Source organism: Hypanus sabinus, unplaced genomic scaffold (assembly GCF_030144855.1).
Source record: "Hypanus sabinus isolate sHypSab1 unplaced genomic scaffold, sHypSab1.hap1 scaffold_371, whole genome shotgun sequence".
NCBI lineage: Eukaryota > Metazoa > Chordata > Chondrichthyes > Myliobatiformes > Dasyatidae > Hypanus > Hypanus sabinus.
Genome location: NW_026781266.1, coordinates 60612 through 82287, shown reverse-complemented (window position 1 = coordinate 82287; position 21676 = coordinate 60612). Strand labels below are relative to the sequence as shown.

The window sequence follows — 21676 nt, the reverse complement described above, 5'->3', positions numbered from 1 at the left end:
CATTTCCTGACAGTTCTAGACACTCCTGTGCCTAAAGTAATTTAATGGGCAGAAAATCAATATCAGTCTCCATATGTCCACTCTCTCCTGTGCCTAACGTCACTTTATGGACATAGAATCAATGTTTTTAAGCAATCATACTGCATGTAATGTGTTTTGTTTATTATTGTGGTCCCTATCATTTTCTTTCTGTCCTGCTTCGGATACAGAGTAACAATTATTTTGTTCTCCTATACTGGAATGACATTGCCCAATCTTGAATCGTGAACCCTGGGAAAAATACAATGACCAACCACATTATCTGTACTCCCTCCGACAGTGTCAGCTCCTTTCTCCTCTGGAATTAAGATCCAGCTTGGCCAACTTCTTCCCATGAGCCGGCACTTTAGTTTAGACAGCATATTCAGCAATCTCGTCTGCACACTATCCAGACTGATAATATTTTTCCTACAGTAGGGAGAAAACAAATGTACATAACACTCTGTGTATCCGCACCAAAAAAATATATGACTACAATATAATGACCACAATCCAGAACTCAATGCCCTAACTAATGAGTGCCAGCATGATTAAAGCCTTCTTTTGCACCCTCAATACCTACACAACCACTTTCCGTGAACTGTGCTGTTGTACACGCAGCTCGTTCTGTTCCACAACACCCGATGCTCTCCCATTCACTACACCAGTTCCACCCAGTTTGACTGTCCAAAATGCACCCTCTCACTTGCCCAAGTTGAAAACTATTTGCCATTCCTCAGCCCAACTCCAAAACTGACCGAAATGTCTTTCAAATTCATTGTCACCTGTTGCCTTATCAACCAGTCTCCCGAATTCAGTCTCCCTGTGTACTCATGACCGTGTCGTCACCCAGAGCTCTAACCTGCTAATTAAGTTTGTCGACAACACTACATAGATTGGCCTCCTCTCAAGCAACAACGAGGTGGCCAACAGGGAAGAAGTCATCTCTCTGACTCATTAGTGGCAAAGTAACAACCTTCCTCTCAATGTCGCAAAAACAAAGGAGCTGGTTGTGGATTACAGGAGGAATGGAGACAGACCAACCCCTATTGACATCAATGGATCTGGGGTTGAGAGGGTGAACAGCTTTAAGTTCCTCGGCATCCACATAACCGAGGATCTCACGTGGTCTGTTCACACCAGCTGTGCGGTGAAAAAGGCACAAAAACACGTCTTTCACCTCAGACGTTTGAGCAAGTTCGGTCTGGGCCTCCAAATCATAAGTAGTTTTTATAAGGGCATAATTGAGATCATCCGGACCGGCTGCATCACTGCCTGGTATGGGAAATGTACCTCCCTTAATCAGAGGACTCTGTAGACAGTGGTGCGGACAGTCCAGCGCATCTGTAGTTGTGAACTTCCCATGATTCAGGACATTTACAAGGAGTGGTGTGTAAAAAAGGCCCGAAGGATCATTGGGGTCCAGAGTAACCCCAGCCAGAATCTATTCCAGCTGATACCATCCAAGAAACGGTACTGCAGCATAAAGGCCAGGACCAACAGGTTCCGGGACAGCTTCTTCCACCAGGACTTCAGATTAATTAACTAACGTTAATTTGAGGTAATCCATATTATGTAGACAGTTTAATTTATCTTGAATTATTATAAATTACTTTGACTGCACATTTCACCTTTAGACCGAGACGTTTTGTAAAGAGTTTTACTCCTCATGTATGTGAAGGACGTAAGAAATCAATTCAATTTAATTCAATTCAAACTTGCTGATTGTGCCTTGTACATCCCTATACAAATCAATGGCATGAATAGTGAACTACAGAAGTCTCGACACTGACACACACATCCCACTCGCCACAGGCTTCTATTCGCTAAAACCATCTTTAATCATCTCCCCCTGCTTCTTGTTCTCGATCCCGGTGTGAATCCACCTCGCCAGCGCCCTGTGAATCCCACGTGACCGAACCATCCAGATCAGTTGCCATGCGGGATATTAATACAGACTTTACCAAGGTTCAGATGAACAACATCACTGCTCAACTTCACCCAACTCCCTATTTAACGCTTAAATAACCTCCAAAATACTCGACAGATGTGATGTTCTATTGGACAGTGTAGTTGGCGATTTCTCCATAACCAATGCCCAACCGCTCAGGATTTCAGCTTCACTGTAGACTGAGGAAATGCCGATCCCAGCTGTCGAATTACCAACCTGGACTGAAGCCCGTATACTGCCAATTCCATATCCTCAGAGTCACCAGCCCAATATCATCACCCATATCATCAAAGACGCTTTGGTGCCGGTGATTTGTCGAGGTGTTCCTGCCATTTCCAATTTGCCGTGACTAAGGTGGAATTGGAACTTAATGACCCTCTGCCGGGGCCGGTGCTCAGGCTGGTTCCCCGGTCTGTATAGAGGATGCGGATACATTTCAGCCTGACCCCAGCAGCTAAACCGAGCTCATTTGATCACAATCTTCCTGCTGTGTGGGATCTTGCCCCACACAGCTGGCTGCCATGTTTCCTGCAGTGTAGCAGGAACAGAATGTAAAATTATAAAGTAGAAACGCTGGGAACTCAGTACATCAGACTACATCTCTGAAAGGAGAAATGGTGGAAGACCCAGTTCCAGAACTGAGACTGTCCAAGACGCTGCCGATCTGCTGAGCGATTCCAGTATTTTCTCCTCCTGACTTTAAATTTCCTGCAGCTGTAGTATTTTCTCCTTCTTCATTTTAATGCACAAATAGTAACTGATTCCCACCCTAAACTGTAATTGCCACCACATCCCTACCAATTTCTTGGGTCCTCAGTCCATTCTGACCCTGGTGTAATACGTTCCATATAGTTAATGCTCACAGCGTCCTTTCCTCCCACTGTCATTACTGACACACCCATCACACTCGTCGCTGGCCTTTATTTGCTAAATCCATCTTCAATCATCACCCCCCGCTTACTGTCATTGGGCTCGATCAAAATACTTACGTATTTGAAAAACTACAAATTGTTTGACAAACATAACATCTCACTGGTTGGTCTAGTCAATGATTTTCCCACAGCCAAAGTCCAATCGTCCCGATCTTCAGAATCACTGCACACTGTGCGAATTTCAATTGCAGCTGTAGAAATAACAATATACTGCCCTATCCATATTCTCAGAGACTCCAGCCCAATATTATAACCTACACAAAAACTGCCCACTGAGGCTTTGCCACCAAAAATTTGCTGTGGTGTTCCTGGCATTTCCGATTCACAAACTAAGGAGAACTGAACCTAATGATCGTCTATACATCTTATTTCAAAATTCCTGCAAAAGAACATTGTTTGTTCGTTCTCTCTCTCTCTCTCTCTCTCTCTCTCTCTCTCTCTCTCTCTCTCTCTCTCTCTCTCTCTCTCTCTCTCTCTCTCTCTCTCTCTCTCTCTCTCTCTCTCTCTCTCTCTCTCTCTCTCTCTCCACAGATAATAAATGTTGGGGGCGCCGGAAGCCGGTCAACAAATTTGTGTAATGCCACCCCTGCCAGTCTGTTAGTTTTCAGTTCATTCCTACTCTTGTGCAATACATTCCATGCAGTCAATATTCACAGCATCCTTTCCTCCAACTATCACTCAGTTACAGTTGCTCCTGCCATCACTCTCTCTACCACAGAGCGATAGAAATGTGCAACACTTCTTGCAGCTCCGAATGGCTGTTACCTTGGAAACGGAGGAAGTCGCTCACCGCAAACAATTAAGAAAGGAAATAACAAACTCAATATAATATGTTCTGAGTTTCATTGTGACAAAAACTTAGCACTGCAGCCATTTTGTAACGGTGAAACTAAAATTTAATGGCTTAATGGCTGCCTTTACATTGCCTCGTGCTGTATTCAATTAAACATCAATTAACCGAACAAAAAACACAGTTCCTGGAAACTCAGTGAGGTAGAAGTGCAGTATAATACTTCTGAATGAGACAAAGGTTAGAAGAAAGATGTTTGACATGTGTATCCTTGACGTGGTTAGATACAGGCTGGAAGGAATTTGAACAAGATGGCATGGAATGATCAGGTAGAACCAGGAGGGAGAAGGGATCGAGAACAATCACTGACGGTCCTACAGCATTACACAGATACTGAATTAATAGTACATACCACTATATGCATATGATCCTAAAATTTCAAATATATAACAAACAATAAGAACTTTCGCATATACACTTTGCCCCTGAATGCACCATAGAAAGCATCCCATCCCGATACTTCACAGCTTCCTACTACTATTGTTCTTCCTTTGACTGCAGGGAATAGCAGAGAACTGTGGACACCGCTGAGCACATCATAGAAACAAGCCTCCCACCCATGGACTCTCTGTATACTTCCCGCTGCCTCAGCAAATCAGGAACCATAATCAATGAGTCCCAGAATCCTAGACATTCTCAATTCTCAACCTCCCATCCGATCGAAGATAAAATAAAACAGAAAAACATCCCAGCGGGCTCAAGGACTGCTTCCATCCTGCTGTTGTAAGCAAACTGAATCTTCTTTAGCATGCGAAATTCTGCAGATGCTGGAAATTCAAGCAGCACACACAAAATGCTTGTGGAACGCAGCAGGCCAGGCAGCATCTATAGGGAGAAGCACTGTCGACGTTTCGGGCCGAGACCCTCAGCATGATTAGATGGACTCCTGATCTCACAATGTAACTCCATGTGACATTGCATAATATGCCTACCTGCAGTACACTGTCTCTATAACTATAAAGCTTTGTTACACTCCGTTAATGTATACCTAATATACCAGGGGTGATTGATGAGTTCGTGGCCTAAGGTAGGAGGAGATGACTTATTAATTTCAAACTTTCTGCATAATCACTCAAAAAGCTGAACCGCATGTGCACGTAACGAGAGCTGTATAACTCATCTCCTTCTACCTTAGGCCACGAACGCATCAATCACCCCATGCATTGGACACTTCCTGGAGGTCCAAGATCCGTATGCTCCACAACCGCTGGACTAAGTGTGTAAATGTAGGAGAGGGCTATGTTGAAAAAATAAATGTACTAGGTTTTCGGAAATTTACTCCTTCTCTCTCACCCCTCGTGCTGTTGTGACGTATTGATCTGTGTGGAGGGTATGCACGGCAAGATTTTCATTGTACGTCGGTATTTGGCAATAATAAACCATTCCCCATTTAAACTGTGTGGAAATATTAGACAGTCTGAGTTTCAGCTCGGGAAGTTCGGGAGGGCGATTTCACCAAAGTGCACAAATTTTTGAGGAACAGGCAAATGGAAAAGGCTTAATTCTCGCATTAATACGGTTATGTACCCAAAAACATTCGCTGCACTTCGGCGGGTCGTAACAGTGGAATGGAGTCACGAAACAAAAAATAATTGCCCACACAAAAAGAGGGGACGTCACAAATCTGCCATGTCTGAACTGACTTAAGATAAAACTACTCATACACATGGAGCAGTGTCCCGCAAACGCGATTATTCCGTTTAACCTCCGGCTGCAAGAACACAAACAGCCGAATTTCCCCAGGTACATCAACGGATAAGTGCAGTCCCGGCATTATCACATTACCCGTTCCTAGGACTGAAGCAACAGGGGCTGAGCGGCGGCTCATCTCTGGCGGTTCGATGTGAAGGCCCTACAACCCGGACCGACCCCGGCAGGTTCTCTCCAGCAACCCGGAACAGGTGTGTTAACGGGACTCAAACATGCCCGCTTGAAAGGGCCTCAAATACTCACCGATGGGAACTTGATGTATTTGCCTCGCAGACAGCGATCCTTCCCCCGTCTCCCCGCGACGATACGCTCAACTCAGAACGGAAAGTTAAAAAAGACTGAGCATGCGCAATTTGCGCCGCGCGTCTTCAGAGCTGGGGCGGGGCTTTTAGAGGCGGAGCAAAGGGGTTGGACAAGAGAGCATAGACTATCGACCATGGGGCACAGAGTTGTTCAAAAACTTTAAAATAATAACAATAATAATTATATTCTCCATTTTAATTAGGTGGAAATATTAGACATCCTTGTTTGCGGATTTGAATCCTCTGGAAGGAGGCTTAACTGAAGTGTGCACATTTTAGAGACACACAGATCAATGGAAAGGCTTAATTTTTCCATAAATACGGTTGTACACCGTGAAACATTAAAGCACAACAGCTCGTAGCAGTGAAATGTGTCAAAAAAAAACCCACCCACAATGAGAGTGCGTGACAGATTGGATCTCATTGCCTTGACAGAACGGAAGAAAGATTAAAATGCACAACCACGGGAAACAAACCCTCAAATGTTGCAGATCTGCGGTAAAATGGGAAAATTGAGCGGGATGAAGTGACTGGCTAAAGGTCTCCCTCCTAAACTGGTGACTCTGCTGTTCGCCCCTTACACGCTGCATGAACCTCCTGCTGCATTTTCCACATTACTTCATATTTACACCAACTACTTTTTTAAAATTATTCCTCTGTATCTTCCTCCTTTCTGCTCCTTTGGTTCAACGATTCATGGGTCTGGCCCCCATACCAGATCGTCATACAGTTTACAACCAGACCGGAAATGTGCAGGTTCTGTTCAAATCAGTTCTATGTTTAGAAACACTAACTTCTATTCGTATTGCCCCCGCCTCACTGGAGAGTAAAAATGTCACATCGCCAAGAGAGAAACTGCAGGATGCGGCCATTCAGCGGATCGAACGATCAACAAGTTGGCCGCTGCGCCCCAATCTCAACCACATGTTTCTGCCCGATCCTCATTTCCTCGATCCCTTCAGTCTCCACACATACCGCCGACCTCTGTTTTATGTGAGGATGATCATGAACCTTTACTGCTTTTACTGGTGGGGATTTACAGACATTCGCCATCCTCGGAGTGGAGACATTACCCCTCATCTAAATTCTGAACAGTCAATTTTTCATTTTTAATTGGTTCAACCGCTGCTGATGTTGTGCATTTCAATGTGTTCTCTTCTTCGTCCTCGGGCCTCTAAATTAAAGGCTTATCGCGCTTTATATTTCTTCACATGATGACCCGACCACTCCAGAGATCAGCCTAGTGAATCTTCATTGCATTCCCTCTCACTGATACTCTCTAACCTCTTTGTTATTCCTCTATGGAAAGAAAACTTTCAAAATTCTTGAGGAACTCGGCAGGTTAGGTACTATCTGCAGAAAAGAGTATGCATTCGACATTTCGGACCGAACCTCTTCGTCAGGACTGAGATGGAAGAAGGGAGATTCCCAAATTAAAAGGTAGTGGGAGCGCAAAGAGGCCTTCTGGAAGGGGATAAGGGAAGCCAGCTGGGTGGGAAGCTGCTGGAGAAGAAAGAATCGTATTGGAGAGGAGAATGGACAGTAAGAGAAAGTGACGGAGGCGGGGGCCCAATGGGAAGTTATAAGAGGTGAGAAGAAGTAAAAGACCAGAGAGTGGAATAGGGAAAGGGGGAGAGGTGAAAATTTTGATCACCGGAAGGAGAAATCAGTATTTCTCTTTTTGGGGTCCTCTACTATATCCGGGGTTCCTGGTGTGGCCTCCTGTATATCAATGAACCCCGATGTAGACTGGAGACCGCTTCACCCGAAAAAAAGGGATCTCCCTGTAGACACCCGTTTTACTTCCACTACCCAATAAAATTCCGACATGTCAGTCCCTGGCCTCCTCTACTGTAGTGATAAGGACACACTCAGGTTCGAGGAGCAACACCTTATATTCCTTTGGCTAGCCTTCAAGCCGTCGCCATGAGCATCGATTTCTCGAATATCTGGTAACTGCCCACCCCCTCACTCACCATTCCCCATTATCTACCTACCTGCCCATAACTTCCCTCTGTTGCTCCTCCCCCCTCGTTTTTATTCATGGTTTCTACTCTCTCATATCAGGTTGGCCCTCCCCCAGCCTTTTATCTCTTTCACCAATCGGCTTTACAGATCTTTTTTCTTCACCAATCGCCTGCAAACTTGTACCACTTCCTCCACTCCCCCATCTATTTTTTTTTTATCCTGCCTTCTCTCCTTCCATTACAGTCCTGAAGAATGGCCTCGGCCTGAAACGTCAACGGTTGACTTTTGCCTGACCTGCTGCGTTTCTCCAACATGTTGTGTGTGCGTTGCTTTCGAAAAAGTTGGTAATCAAACATCCAATTAATCCTTTTTGCCGACACAGCGTCCATATCCTTCCATTTTCCTCACATCAATATGCCTATGTAAATGGCTGTTAAAGGCCACGAATGTATCTACATCTGCCAATACCCGTCAGCACATCCCAGCTACGCACCACTCTCTGTGTAAAAGTACTTGCCGCTCACATCTCACATCTCTTCTAAAATAACCCCCATCTCATCTAAAATTTCAAATCTAGGAAAAGATATTGTCTCTGTACTCTCGTAATCCTACCATCCTTCTGGAAGTCTTACACCGGCCTGCACGGCCCCAGAGAAAAGAACCCAAGTTTGTCCAACCTCTCGTTATAACTCATGCCCCGTTATCCAGACAAAATCCTGGGAAACCATCTGCACCCTATCTTAAGCCTTGACATCCTTCCTAGAATGCGGCGACTAGAAATGTATGAAATAATTCAATTGTGGCCGAATTTGTGTTTTATAAAGCTGCAACAGAATTTCCTGACGTATCAACTCAATGCCTTTACTAATGAAGGCAAGCACTCCAGTTGCGTTCCTACCTACCCAGTCAATCAGTGTGGTGCCTTTCAGGGGACTGTGAACTTGGAATCCAAGATCCCTCTGCTAATGAACATTGTTTAACAGTGTACTATCTCTTTACAGTTGACCTACCCAGCTGCCACGTTGAAAATCGCTACTCAAATCTCACTGAGTTTTCTGTGGTACTATTGAATGTATTGCCAAGTGCACAAGTACGGGAAGGTACAGGGACAGAGAAACACTGACTTGTGGCAGCATCACAGGCAAGTTCATTCAGATAAAACACGGAACACAAATTATACGATTCTCTGTCAGTAACAATATAGAAATACAAGTTTTATGTCATTAACAATGTATAAATATGATATTTATGTCATTAACAATGTATAAATACACATTTGATGTCATGATCAATTTAAAAATACACATTTTGTGTGAATAACAGAATGGGAAATGTACTTGGACCCTCAGACAAATTGTTAACACAGCTTAGGAACTCACTGGGACATTCTGCAGGGCCAAGAAGGCTCTGTTCATAAATTCTCTATAAAAACACAGGCAACAGGAACAGGCCACTCGGTTCCTATAGACCATCCTTTCATTCAACAGGACACCGGGTCGATCCATCCTTGACCTCCAACACCACTGCTGTCTACACTTTTCCCGGACCATTGGACCCACTTACAGGTCGACAATCTGCCGGTGTTTGACCCCAGTGTGGTGAATCCTTCTGCTCGCGAACACCGTGGGTTCAGACATTTCCGTAGACGAGACCCTCCTGTCCCCACCGGGAGAAACATCCTGTCCGCCCCCTCTCACACCACCTTCATCCTTTCAATAAAATCCCCCTAACCCTTCTCCCGCCTTCATCTGCCATGATCTCTCCTTCTCCGGGGAGCCAGCAACTGGCCGACGGGCCGAAAGTCTCCTCCTACCTGTCAGCCGTACATCAGACTCCGGTCGCAGGAGACGCATACAACTTCCTTCGGAGGGAAATGGAAAAAATGTTTTACAAAACGGGGTTGGGGTTCTGACGTTTCTTAATGATTTCAGTCGGACAACAACATTAATCACGGTGTTTCAGTATTGAATTCAGTGTTGTGTGACGTAAAGTCCCATTTATCGTGCTCAGCGCTGTCGTGTTGCTGTTGTAGTGGGCAGCATGTGGTTTGTCTCGAGTTTGGTCACAAAACCCCAAATCTTGTGGGGAGCTCTTTCTCGGGATAATCTGGTTTGAGGTGGCTCCGTCATTTTGCGATCTCGTATTTTGATAACCAGAGGTTTCACTAATATGAACGAGAATTGTCAGCGGGCTAGACACATAGCGTATTTTGCAACAGAACAACTATCGTCCCTGCAATCTTTCTCTCCTGGGATACTAAACACTCTGACAATGTAGACCACAGGTACTCTGTCCTCTGAAAGACAGATAATCATTCAGAAAACTGAGGGCTGAGAGGAATTATGTTTGTTAGTCATCGTAGTTCGCTCAGAGTCGATTGGATGGTGTTGATGTGGATATCGGACGTCTCCCAGTGTAAGGACGGACAGCTAAATCGTCCGCGTTGTCGGTCTGCAGCCGCTCGTAGCGCTGTAGTAACCTCCGGTGACGCGCAGGGGCGTTGTGGGAACTTTCGGCAGCGGCAGGCGTAGTGCCGATCCCAGAGCTTGCCGGTTGTTCTCCTGTTCGGGCGGCAGGCCTGATCTGTTTTGTGGAAATCGGGGGCCGGTTGCCCCGCTTGGAGCTTTCAGTCCGACCCCGGTTTGTGGGATAATTTAGTTGTGGTTCTCAAAACTGGGAGGAGGTTTGGGGTGAAGGTCTTTGTATGCGGGGAATGGTTATGGGTGGACGTGTGGGTGTGGAGTGAGTGATGGGAAAGTTGTGGAGCCGTAGGCGTGGTGGTGGCGATGTTATTGGAAGAAAGTTGGATGATTGGAAGTTCCGTGACCCGGGAAGGATGGACACGGGAGAAATTAAGTTGTAAACAAGGGAGGATCTGATCTATTAGATCAGACAACTCGCAAGTCCCTTCAGGAAGCAACAATTCTCTATTCATAATAATTATTGTCCAATGTTGCTGTTAACACTGTGTTTGTTGCAAAGCCCAAGAGTCTGGGATATCTGTCACCGTCATGGGCTGCGAGAGCAGATTGGGAATGGGGAAGGGGTGTCAGTGATGCCTGCATTAGAGAAAGACAGGAGTTTGTACAGCCTCCTGTGAGATATAAATGTCCTTACAGTGGATTCAGTTCTGGTGCCATATGTGGAGTTTGCAAAGGGAAAGGGGAAAAGGAAGGGGCTGAGGAGAGAGAGTTTTTACTGGTCAGCAGTGAAGGAGTACACAGGTTGTCTAATGTATTTTTTGAGTTGTTCTTTGAAGATTTCACAGATTGTGACTGAGGAAGAGACTTGTTGAGGGAGGACACCCGGAGGTGAGCAGGTCAGATACGGTATCAGAAGAGTGACAGAGATGTGATTTCCTGCGTCACGGGTACAGACAGTCGTCTGAAGTGAGGAGTTTGTATGGAGATGCAGCTTCCCTGGAGGTGGAGGAAAGAGGACACACCAACAGGTGGAACCAGCTGCGGGAAGACATGGTTTGTCAGGTCTGACGATGAGCTGAATGTACCATATGTCACAGTGAGACGGTTATTTTTACTGTAAGGAAGCAAAATCAGTGGAAGAAGACACAGAAATTTCATCAATTGCCAGTTGTTTCGCAGAAGTGACCAATTTGTATTTTACCTTGACAGAAACAGCTATTCACAGTGGTGACAAACGGGTTCAGTCTGGTTTATTTCAGTTTGGAGAGGGGTGTGGAGTTTTGAAATCAATGCCTTGCGGTGCCACCATCGTTAATTTACCGTGTCCGGAGTGGAGGATCACACAGCACGGAAACAGGTCTTTGGCCGGCCATACCTGTTCTGACCGTCCATTCACTGTCCACACTGGCCCCATTTATCAGCACTTGGTTCACAGCCGACTGTATCTCGGCAGTTTCAATGCTCATCCACTTCGTAAATGTTGTGAAGGGACCTGCCACCACCACCACCTCGGGCAGTGTGTTCCGGATTTCAGCTACGCTCTGAGTAAAAAGTCTCTTCCTCAGATCCCTCTAAAGCTCTTCATCCTCTGCTTAAATCTATGCCCTCTGAACAGTGACACCTCTGTCCCAGGATCGTGGCTGATCTGGGCATCAGTGAGGGCTTTGAGAAGGTTCACATGGTAAGTTGCTGTGGAAAGTCAGATCACACGGGATCCAGGGAGAGCTGGCTCACTGGATGCACAGTTGTCTTGATGGTAGGAAGCAGAGAGTGATGGTGGGAGGCTGTTTATTGGGCTCGAGGCCCGTGTCTAGTGGTGTTCCCCAGGGTTACACATTGCTGCTTTTCATCTACATCAATAATTTCGTTGAGAATATAGAGGGTATAATTAGCATCTTTGCAGAAAGTACGTTCAAGCAATTACTTTTATTCAGATAGTAAGTCTAGACAATCCTTGTTTCTATCTTGCAGTTGCTCTCCCATTACCTGCTACAGCTGTGTCCACCCTCCCGCACCTTCCCCACCCGCTTTCCCCCTCCACGCAGTCTTTGTTCTGAACCCCGACAGGTTATAGGTTAAGGATGAGAGGTGACATATTTTAGTGGAACCTGAGGGGTGAGCTTCTTCAGTCAGAGTTTGGCGAGAGTGTGGAACGAGCTGTCATCATATGTGGTAGATGCAGATTTGATTTACAACATTTGTGAAGTTCTGGTGAGTACAGAATGGGAGGCGTACGGAGGACTTTGATGCAGGCAGTTGGAACAAATCATAAAATATCATTTTGGCGTGGACTAGATGGGCCGAAAGGCCTGTTTCTCTGTTTTGTTCTCCGTGACTCTAATAATATTCTGATTTGTAATTTCCACAGTCAGAGCTTTGCTGCTAATTACCGATCCCAGTAATTTACAGAATGGGTGTAGAGGCTGCCCCGTGACTGCTCCTGTGATCACTGGGACGTCCCATCACTGAGCAGATATTGCCTTCTCCAATCTCTTTAACTCAGTCTGTCACTCAACAAGTTCATTGTCTACAGGAAATCACAGAACTCACAGAGAAGGGAACCCCGTCAGAAGATTCCTCGCTCTGCCTCGGCCTGGTGATTGGGAAAAGGTCCCAGTCCCAGGGAGTGATGTGCGAATCCTTTGTGGAAATGAGGCATGGGTTTGCAAGATGGGCACAATGCAAGATGTTCTGAAGCTCTTGGTATGGCAAAACAACACAATGAACTGAAAATCACATTGAAACATTGCAGGCTGAACAACGTCATAGAACATAAACATAGAACATAGACTAACATCTATCTTCAGCCTACAATGTTTTTAGGTCTCTGAAAGTGGCCAAGTAGATCAGTAATCAGATGGCAAACTGAACTAATCTAGTTTGTACAGACAATGTCCGAATCTCTCTGCTTTCCTCTCATTCACATGTCTATTGAAGAGGCTCTTAAATGTCCCCGATGTATCTGCCTCAACCAAATCCCAGGTACTCATTTCAGGCACCAACAAATCTGTGTAAAAGAACTTGCCTTTCACTCAGAGGTTGTCTTCCTCCTTTGAACTTACCCCCTCTCACACTGAATGTATGCCCTCTGGTAATCGACTCTTAAAACCCTCAAAAGAGATACTGCCTGCCTACATCTGTACTTGTCATGATCTTATAAACCTCTATCACATTTCGCCTCAAACTCCACGGCATCAGAGAAAACAACCCAAGTTTGTCCCACCACACGCCCTCTAATCCGGACAATATCCTGTTAACCGCATTTGCACCTTCTTCAACTCCTCGATTCCCTTCCTAGAATGGGGCAACCAGAGTTGAACGGAATACTCCAGATGCAGCCTAACTAGAGTTTTAAAAGATGCAACATAGCTACTTGACTTTTAAACTCAGTACTAATACTTTCATAATTTGCCCTGCCCTAGTTAAATACCCTCGCATAATGCTTATCCACCCCTCCACCATACTTTCCTCCAATCATCACATAATTATGTCTGGTCATGCCCAGCTTTTTAGCCCTGGAGAAAAATTTCTAGCTGTCCATTCAATCTGCTGTATGCCTCTGATCATCGTGTACACCTCTATCAAGTCAGCTCTCCTCCGCTTTTTCTCCAAAAAGACACTCTCTCGCTCAAAATATCATCACAGCACATGCTCTCTAATCCAGGCAGCATCCTGGTAAACCTCCTCTGCACCCTATCGATAGTTCCCACATCATTCCTATACTGAGGCGCTTTATAGGACACAATATTCCAACTGAACACAATTTTCCAAGCGCAGTCTAACCGGGATTTTTAGAGTCACAACGTTACCTTGTGGCTCTTGAACTCAAGCCCCTGACAAGTGAAACCGACAGCCAATCCGCCTTCTTAAACTCTCTATCAACGTGTGAAGAAAGGTTGAGGGATCTATAGGTGTGGACCCTATCATCCCTCTGTTCCACCACACTGCAAGCAATCCTGTCATTAATCCTGTATTCTGCCTTCAAATTCGTCCTTCAAAAGCGATTCACTCCACACTTTTCCAGGTTGAACTCCATCTGCCACTTCTCATCACTGTTCTGCATACTTTCAATGTCCTATTTTAACCTACAACAATCTACTACACTATCCACAACTCTACCAACCTCCATATCATCTTCAAATTTGCTGATTCCACCCTTCCACTTCCTCAAACAGATTATTTATAAAAATCACAAAAAGGCAAGGGATCACAGGACAGATCTTGGCGATTGTAGGGATCTTACAGTGGACTGAAAAGCTTGAGCATACAGATATTAAGAATCAGAATGTACTGCAGCCTTTGGAAAGCATTAAGTTGGATAAGTCTTCGGGACTGGATGATATGTATCCCAGGCTACGGAAGGAGGCAAATGAGGCTATTTCTGAATCTCTGGCGATGATCTTTGCATCATCAATGGAGACGGGAGTGGTTGTGGAAGATTGGAGGGTTGCAGGTTGCTGTACCTTTATTGAAGAAAATGAGTAGAGATAGCCCAGGAAATTATAGACAAGTGAGTCTTACTTCAGTGGTTGGTAAGTTGATGGAACAGACACTGAGAGGCAGGATTTATGAATATTTGGAGAGGAATAATATGATTAGTAATAGTCAGCTTGGCTTTGTCAGAGGCATGTTGTGCCTTACGAGCCTGATCGAATTTTTTGAGGATGTGACTTAACAGATTAATGAAGGTCGAGCAGCAGATTTAGTGTATATAGAATTCATGAAGGTATTTGATAGAGTACCTTGTAACTCACGACAACCTGTTTGACCCTTGCGTCCTAAACCTTAAATCATCTTCTTTCTTCTTCTTTTCCAGATGTTGTCAGCCAGGGTTCCTTCACCCTGCCATCCTTTTCCTGCCGATAATACCTCGACATTTCCGTTGTGCATTTCCCAGAGAAAACCCCTTCCCGAATTATGTTCCGAGGTCTGAGCCTAATAGCATTATAATTGCACTATTTTGGAGCTGACAACAGACCGTGGGGAATTAGCAGGGCAGTGTGATTAGTTTGGGGACTGACGTGGAGCTGTGGGAAGATAGCGAAACAACGAAATTAGTTTGGGAACTGACGGACTTTGTGGGCTTGGTGGGGCATAGGACTACTTTGTGTACTGGCATAGGGCAATAGGATTAGTATGTGTTCCTTGCTTACGAACGGAGACTGCTGGAACAGGATGAATCGCAGTATTTAATTATACTTTACATATGTCTTGGATTTGTGTCATCCCACAAATCGTCACAGATATCTGTCGAGCTAAATTAAAAACATACAGCAATCTACCTCACCCTTCATCGACGAGCTTCTGGAAAAAAAGTCTGCGGAAGGTCCGACAGGCCACCCAGGAGGTTGGGGTTCTTTGGGTCCCTGGAATGGAGTCTAGGCTTCGGTCGGTTTCCCTGTTGAAGAAGAAATATTTTCCGGAGGGGAAAACTGGTAAATCCAGCGTATAGGGTATCACGGCCCAGGACATATCCTTGGGGAGGGTGGAAACTCTCCATCCCCGACTCTCCTTGAGCTGAATTCGATCCGGGTCCAGGGTGCTCTGAGCACTGGTCGCGTTTCCAGAATGGACAGGAGGTTGGCTATGTCTCTGGCTGCGTCTGCCCTGGGACCCTCCGCCTCCCGCCGGCAGCCAGGGAGATCATGCATTCAGAGAAGAGTAGGATTCGGCCGCAGGGAAAGTGATCGCCGTGGTAGAGGGAGTGAGGGCCACGTTGGAAGAGCGAAGGAAGTGTGTCGTGGAGATGGGAAGAAATGCAGTGAAATGATGTGAACATATCTATCAGATCGATTGCGACAATGCGGCAGATGCGCATGCGCTGTTTGATAGTGTGCAGCGTACAGATTGGGCCTCTTGCGCGGAGAAACACCGAAACATTGAAACCCTACGGCACAATACAGGCCCTTCGGACAACAATGTTGTGCCGAACATGTCCCTACCTTAGAAATTACTAGGCTTTCACACAGCCCTCTATTTCTCCCAGCTCCATGTGCCTGTCCAAAATTCTTTTAAAAGACCCTATCGTATCCGCCTCCACCACCTTTCGCCGGCAGCCCATTCCACGCACTCACCACTCACTGAGTAAAACACTTACCCCTGACATCTCCTCTATACCTACTCCCCAGCACCTTAAACCCGTGTCCTCTTGTGGCAACCATTTCAGCCCGGGAAAAAGCCATGTCCAATGCTTCTCATCGTCTTATACACCTCTATCAGGTTACCTCTCATCCTCCGTTGCTCCAAGGAGAAGAGATCAAGTACACTCAAACTATTCTCTTAAAACATTCTCCCCAATCCATGCAACATCCTTGTAAATCTCCTCTGCACGCTTCCTATGGCTTCCACATCTTTCCTGTAGTGAGGCGACCAGAACTGGGCACCGTGCTCCAAATGGGATCTGACCAGGGCCCGATATGAGGCGTTCTCGGGGCGAGCAGGATTCAGTGCCCATCAGTTTCGTCTCGTGCGGGTCCGGGTCGTAGCTCCCACATTGTAAATTGGCCAGTGTATTCCCGTTTCCAACATGACTCAGTAGAAGCGTTTCATCAGACTACTCCGTAACAGGAGACGGCGGATGTGGTCACAAAGAGGGTTTGAAGAAAGAGAGATACGGCGGATACGGCGTGGGAAGGAGTGAAAGCATGGAGACGTCGAGGAAGGGGTCATCAGGACGGGAACAGTTGGATGTTTCACAGACGTTGTTAATGGTCAGTAAGAAGAGATGCATATGGAGTTCTGGGTCTTTGCTCTGGATGTCCTGTTGTTTATCTTGCAGTTAATTCGGTGGCAACGAAGACAAATGCAATGCCGGCACACGTGTGAACAGGGCTCGAATGTGTGGAGGCTGACCCATTGGGTGTGGTCAGGGAAAAGGTTTAAAGGTTCTCGATTCGTGAGGGGGCTAACGGTATCTGGAAAATGGAAAGAGATTGAAGTTATCGAACAGACACCCCCAAGAAAGAAAGGCGGCGTGCTGGAAGAAACGCGCTTTTCTCACAAAGTAACGCAAGTTCGGTAGAGTTTAAACTAATTTGCAAGGGGGATGGGACCCGGAGTTACAGAGCGTGAAAGAAGTGCACGGAGCAAAGCCAGATCTAACATACAGAGAGTCTTTGAGAAAAGAGAAGCAGAATAAAGGGTGGAAAGGTCTTAAAGTAGAAGGGCTAAACTTTGTGTACTTCAATGCAAGAAGCATCAGGAACAAAGGTGATGAAGTGAGAGTTTGGATACATAAACGGAATTATGATGTAATGGCCATTAAGGAGACTTGGCTGGCACCAGGGCAGGAATGGATTCTCAATATTCCTGGATTTCAGTGCTTTAAAAGTTATAGAGGGTGGAGGGGAGGATGGGTGGAACTACTGGTCAGGGATACCATTACAGCTACAGAAAGGGTGGGTAATGTAGCAGATCCTCTTTTGAGCCAGTAAGGGTAGAAGTCAGCAACAGGAAGGGAGCAATTATTTACTGCGGTATTCTATAGACCCCCTGGTAGCAGCAGAGATACCGAGGAGCAGATTGGGAGGCAGAGTTTGGAAAGGTGTAAGAATAACAAGGTTGTTATCATGGGTGACTTTAACTTCCCTAATATTGATTGGCACCTGAGTAGTTCCAAGGGTTTAGACGGGGCAGAGTTTGTTAATTGTGTCCATGATTGATTCCTGTCACAGTATGTTGACCGGCCGACTAGGGGGAATGCCATACTAGATCTAGTATTAGGTAACGAACCAGGTCAGGTCACAGATCTGTCAGTGGGTGAGCATCTGGGGAACAGTGATCACCGTTCCCTGACCTTTAGTATTATCATGGAAAAGGATAGAATCAGAGAGGACAGGAAAATATTTAATTAGGGAAGGGTAAATTATGAGGCTATAAGGCCAGAACTTGCAGGTGTGAATTGGGATGATGTTTTTGCAGGGAAATGTACTATTGTCATGTGGTCAATGTTTAAGGATCTCTTGCAGGATGGCAGGGATAAATTTGTCCCGCTGAGGAAGATAAAGAGTGGTAGGGTGAAGGAACCATGGGTGATAAGTCAGGTGGAAAATCTAGTCAGGTGGAAGAAGGCAGTATACACGAGCTTTAGGAAGCAAGGATCAGAAGGGTCTATTGAGGAATATATGGTAACAGGAAAGGACTTATGAAGGGGCTGAGAAGAGCAAAAAGAGTGCAAGAGAAGGTCTTGGCGAGTAGGGTAAATGAAAACCCCAAGGCATTCTTCAGTTATGTGAAGAACAAAAGGATGACAGGAGTGAGGGTGGTACCGATTAGAGACAAAAGTGGGAAGATGTGCCTGGAGGCTGTGGAAGTGAGCGAGGTCCTCAATGAATACTTCTATTCGGTATTGTCCAATGAGAGGGAACTTGATGGCAATGAGTACAAGAAGAGTGAGGTCGATGTTCTGGAGCATGTTGATATTAAGAGAGAGGAGGTGCTGGAGTTGTTAAAATACATTAGGACGGATAAGTCCTTGGGGCCTGAAGGGATATTCCGCAGGCTGCCCACGAGGGGAGGGAAGAGATTGCTGAGCCTCTGGCTAAGATCTTTACGTCCTCGCTGTACACGGGAATAGTCCCAGAGGATTGGAGGGAGGCGAATGTTGTCCCCCTTTTCAAAAAAAATAGTAGGGTTAGTCCGGGTAATTATAGACCAGTGAGCCTTATGTCTGTGGTGGGAAAGCTGTTGGAAAAGATTCTTAGAGATAGGATCTATGGGCATTTAGAGAATCATGGTCCGATCAGGGACAGTCAGCATAGCTTTGTGAAGGGCAGATCGTACCTAACAAGCCGGATAGAGTTCTTTGAGGAGGTGACTGGGCATATAGATGAGGGTAGTGCAGTGGATGTGATCTACATGGATTTTAGTAAGGCATTTGACAAGGTTCCACACGGTAGGCTTATTCAGAAAGTCAGAAGGCATGGGAACCAGGGAAGTTTGGCTAGGTGGGTTCAGAATTGGCTTGCCTGCAGAAGGCAGATTGACGTGGTGGACGGTGTACATCCATATTGGAGGGTTGTAACTAGTGTTGTCCAACAAGGATCTGTTCTGGGACCTTTACTTTTCGTGATATTTATTAACGACCTGGATGTGGGGGTAGAAGGGTGAGTTGACAAGTTCAAAGACGACACAAAGGTTGGTGGTGTTGTAGATAGTGTAGAGGATTGTCGAAGATAGCAGACAGAGATTGATAGGACGCAGAAGTGTGCTGAGAAGTGGCAGATGGAGTTCAACCCGGAGAAGTGTGAGGTGGTACACAATGGAAGGACAAACCCCAAGGCAGAGTACAAATAAACGGCAGGATACTTGGTAGTGTGGAGGAGCAGAGGGATCTAGGGGTACATGTCTACAGATCCCAGAAAGTTGCCTCACAGTTAGATAGGGTGGTTAAGAAAGCTTATGGGCTGTTAGCCTTCATAACTGGAGGAATAGAGTTAAAGTGTCGCGAGGTAATGATGCAGATCTATAAAACTCTAGTTCGGCCACACTTGGAGTACTGTGTCCAGTTCTGGTCGCCTCACTATAGGAAGGATGTTAAAGCTTTGGAAAGGGTACAGAGGAGATTTACCAGGATGCTCCCTGGTTTAGAGAGTATGGATCATGATCAGAGATTAAGGGAGCTAGGGCTTTACTCTTTGGAGAGAAGGAGGATGAGAGGAGACATGATAGAGGTGTACACGATATGAAGAGGAATAGGTAGAGTGGAGAGCCAGCGGCTCTCCCCAGGGCACCACTGCTCAGTACAAGAGGACATGGCTTTAAGGTAAGGGGAGGGAAGTTCAAGGGGAATATTACAGGAAGGTTTTTCACTCAGAGAGTGTTTAGTGCGCGGAATGTACTGCCTGAGTCAGTGATGGAGGCAGACACACTAGAGAACTTTAAGAGACTACAAGACATGTATATAGAGGAATTTTAAGGTGGGGGTTTATGTGGGAAAACGGGTTAGAGAGACGGCACGACCTTGTGGGCCGAAGGGCTTGTAATGTGCCGTACTATTTTGTGTTCTATGTCTCCTTTAGAAATAGACTTTCTGCAGATGATAATCGGAGCTTCTGCAGACACTCCCTGTGCAGGTGAACACTTCATGAAATTGATAAAATCTCACTGGATACAGGCAAAATCGGCCGTTGAAGTTAGGATGTCTGTAGACGTAGGCGTTGTCTGCTCAAAGCTGTTGACTGACGAGCCGATCCGATGCTGAATGCAATCAGTAAAATCTCACTGTGGTCTTGGCTACTTACTGCGATCACGGAGCAGTCCCGATCTGATCTCCGGTGCGCTCAGTGTGAATTCCGCCCATCCTCGTTGTGACGGCATTATTTCCGCTCTATTTCCTCACCGTCACCGGGAAGCAACCAGGAAGTCGATCACTTCACTGCTGAGTATTTACACTGTAGGGCGGGATTTGTTACCAATAGACGTGTGGCGGTAACGCCAGCGGGAATATGGTGAAACATACAAACAGAAGCTAGTTTCAGTTTATTGACCGGTGGGAGGTGGAAATACAAACAGACGGTGGTTTGAGTTTAATGACCGGTGGGAGGTGGAAGCCGCCGGCTGCAGTTGCCGAGGAGCCTGTTCCGGATCTGGGTCTCGCTCGGGCTCTCAACCACTCTCGCAGCTGCCTCGTTCTCCGATGCCCGTCAGTTCTGTCGTGTCGAGATGGAAAACAGAAACTGCGACTCCCTCTGAGAAGAACTTAGTTCGGTTTGTTTGTTAATTATTTCAATAATTGACGTTAGCGGATATTTCACTGCGCTGATGAACTGCTCTCTGAACTTGGACTGAGTTACCCCATAAATAAACGTGTTTGTGCAGCAACTTAATATCATCAGCATGTATCCAGTGTGTTGAAATATGTATTCCGAATCACTGTAATTATTCTGATCCAATCCGGCGATGGTGTAATAAAGGAATTCGGCAACTTTTACCGACCACAGGATGATGAAGCTTCCGGAGATGGAGAGAAGTAAGATCACAGACCTCCTTCTGCTCTCCATCTCCGGGTCACTGCGGTTCTCCGCCTTGTTCTGACCCCTCAGCCCTTTACGGACGCGACTAGTCACCAAAATGTGTCTGACTGTCAGAGCGTTGAGCAGTAGTATTAAAACAAACGGGAATAATGGCGCTAGAACGGTAGAAAGCCAGCTGTATCCCACCCAGCCGGGATCGGTATAGTAGCTCGATTTACGAATGCAGTCCCAGGGTATATTGTCAATTACTTTCAGAGGTCGATACATAAAGAAGTAGGGCACATTTTTAAAACAGAAAAAAACGCCGGTTGTTGTCAGAACTACTGCCGCAGTTTTCCCGGTGCAAAATTTTGCTTTCTGATTCTGGCAACAGATGGCGACAAACCGATCAAACGTAAAGGTGACGGTGAACCAGACAGAACAGTCTGTGGCTGCCCTTGCTGGGACAAAGATGGAACTGCATACGGGGGTCATCTCCAGAAAAGAACCGGGGAAGTAATAATAACTGATCCGCCACAATATGACCTGAAAGATAATGGTTAGTAGATC

At 45.9% G+C, this 21676-nt stretch overlaps 1 long non-coding RNA gene across 1 annotated transcript; it reads right to left on the bottom strand.

Annotated features, from left to right (window-relative positions):
- Positions 1-9456: 9456 nt before the first annotated feature.
- LOC132388649 (uncharacterized) lies at positions 9457-20584 on the bottom strand. Its single transcript, XR_009510298.1, has 3 exons — positions 20396-20584; positions 14897-15181; positions 9457-9592 (listed from the first exon to the last, which is right to left on the bottom strand). It is a non-coding gene; the product is annotated as an uncharacterized LOC132388649 (long non-coding RNA).
- Between the last annotated feature and the right edge of the window lie 1092 nt (positions 20585-21676).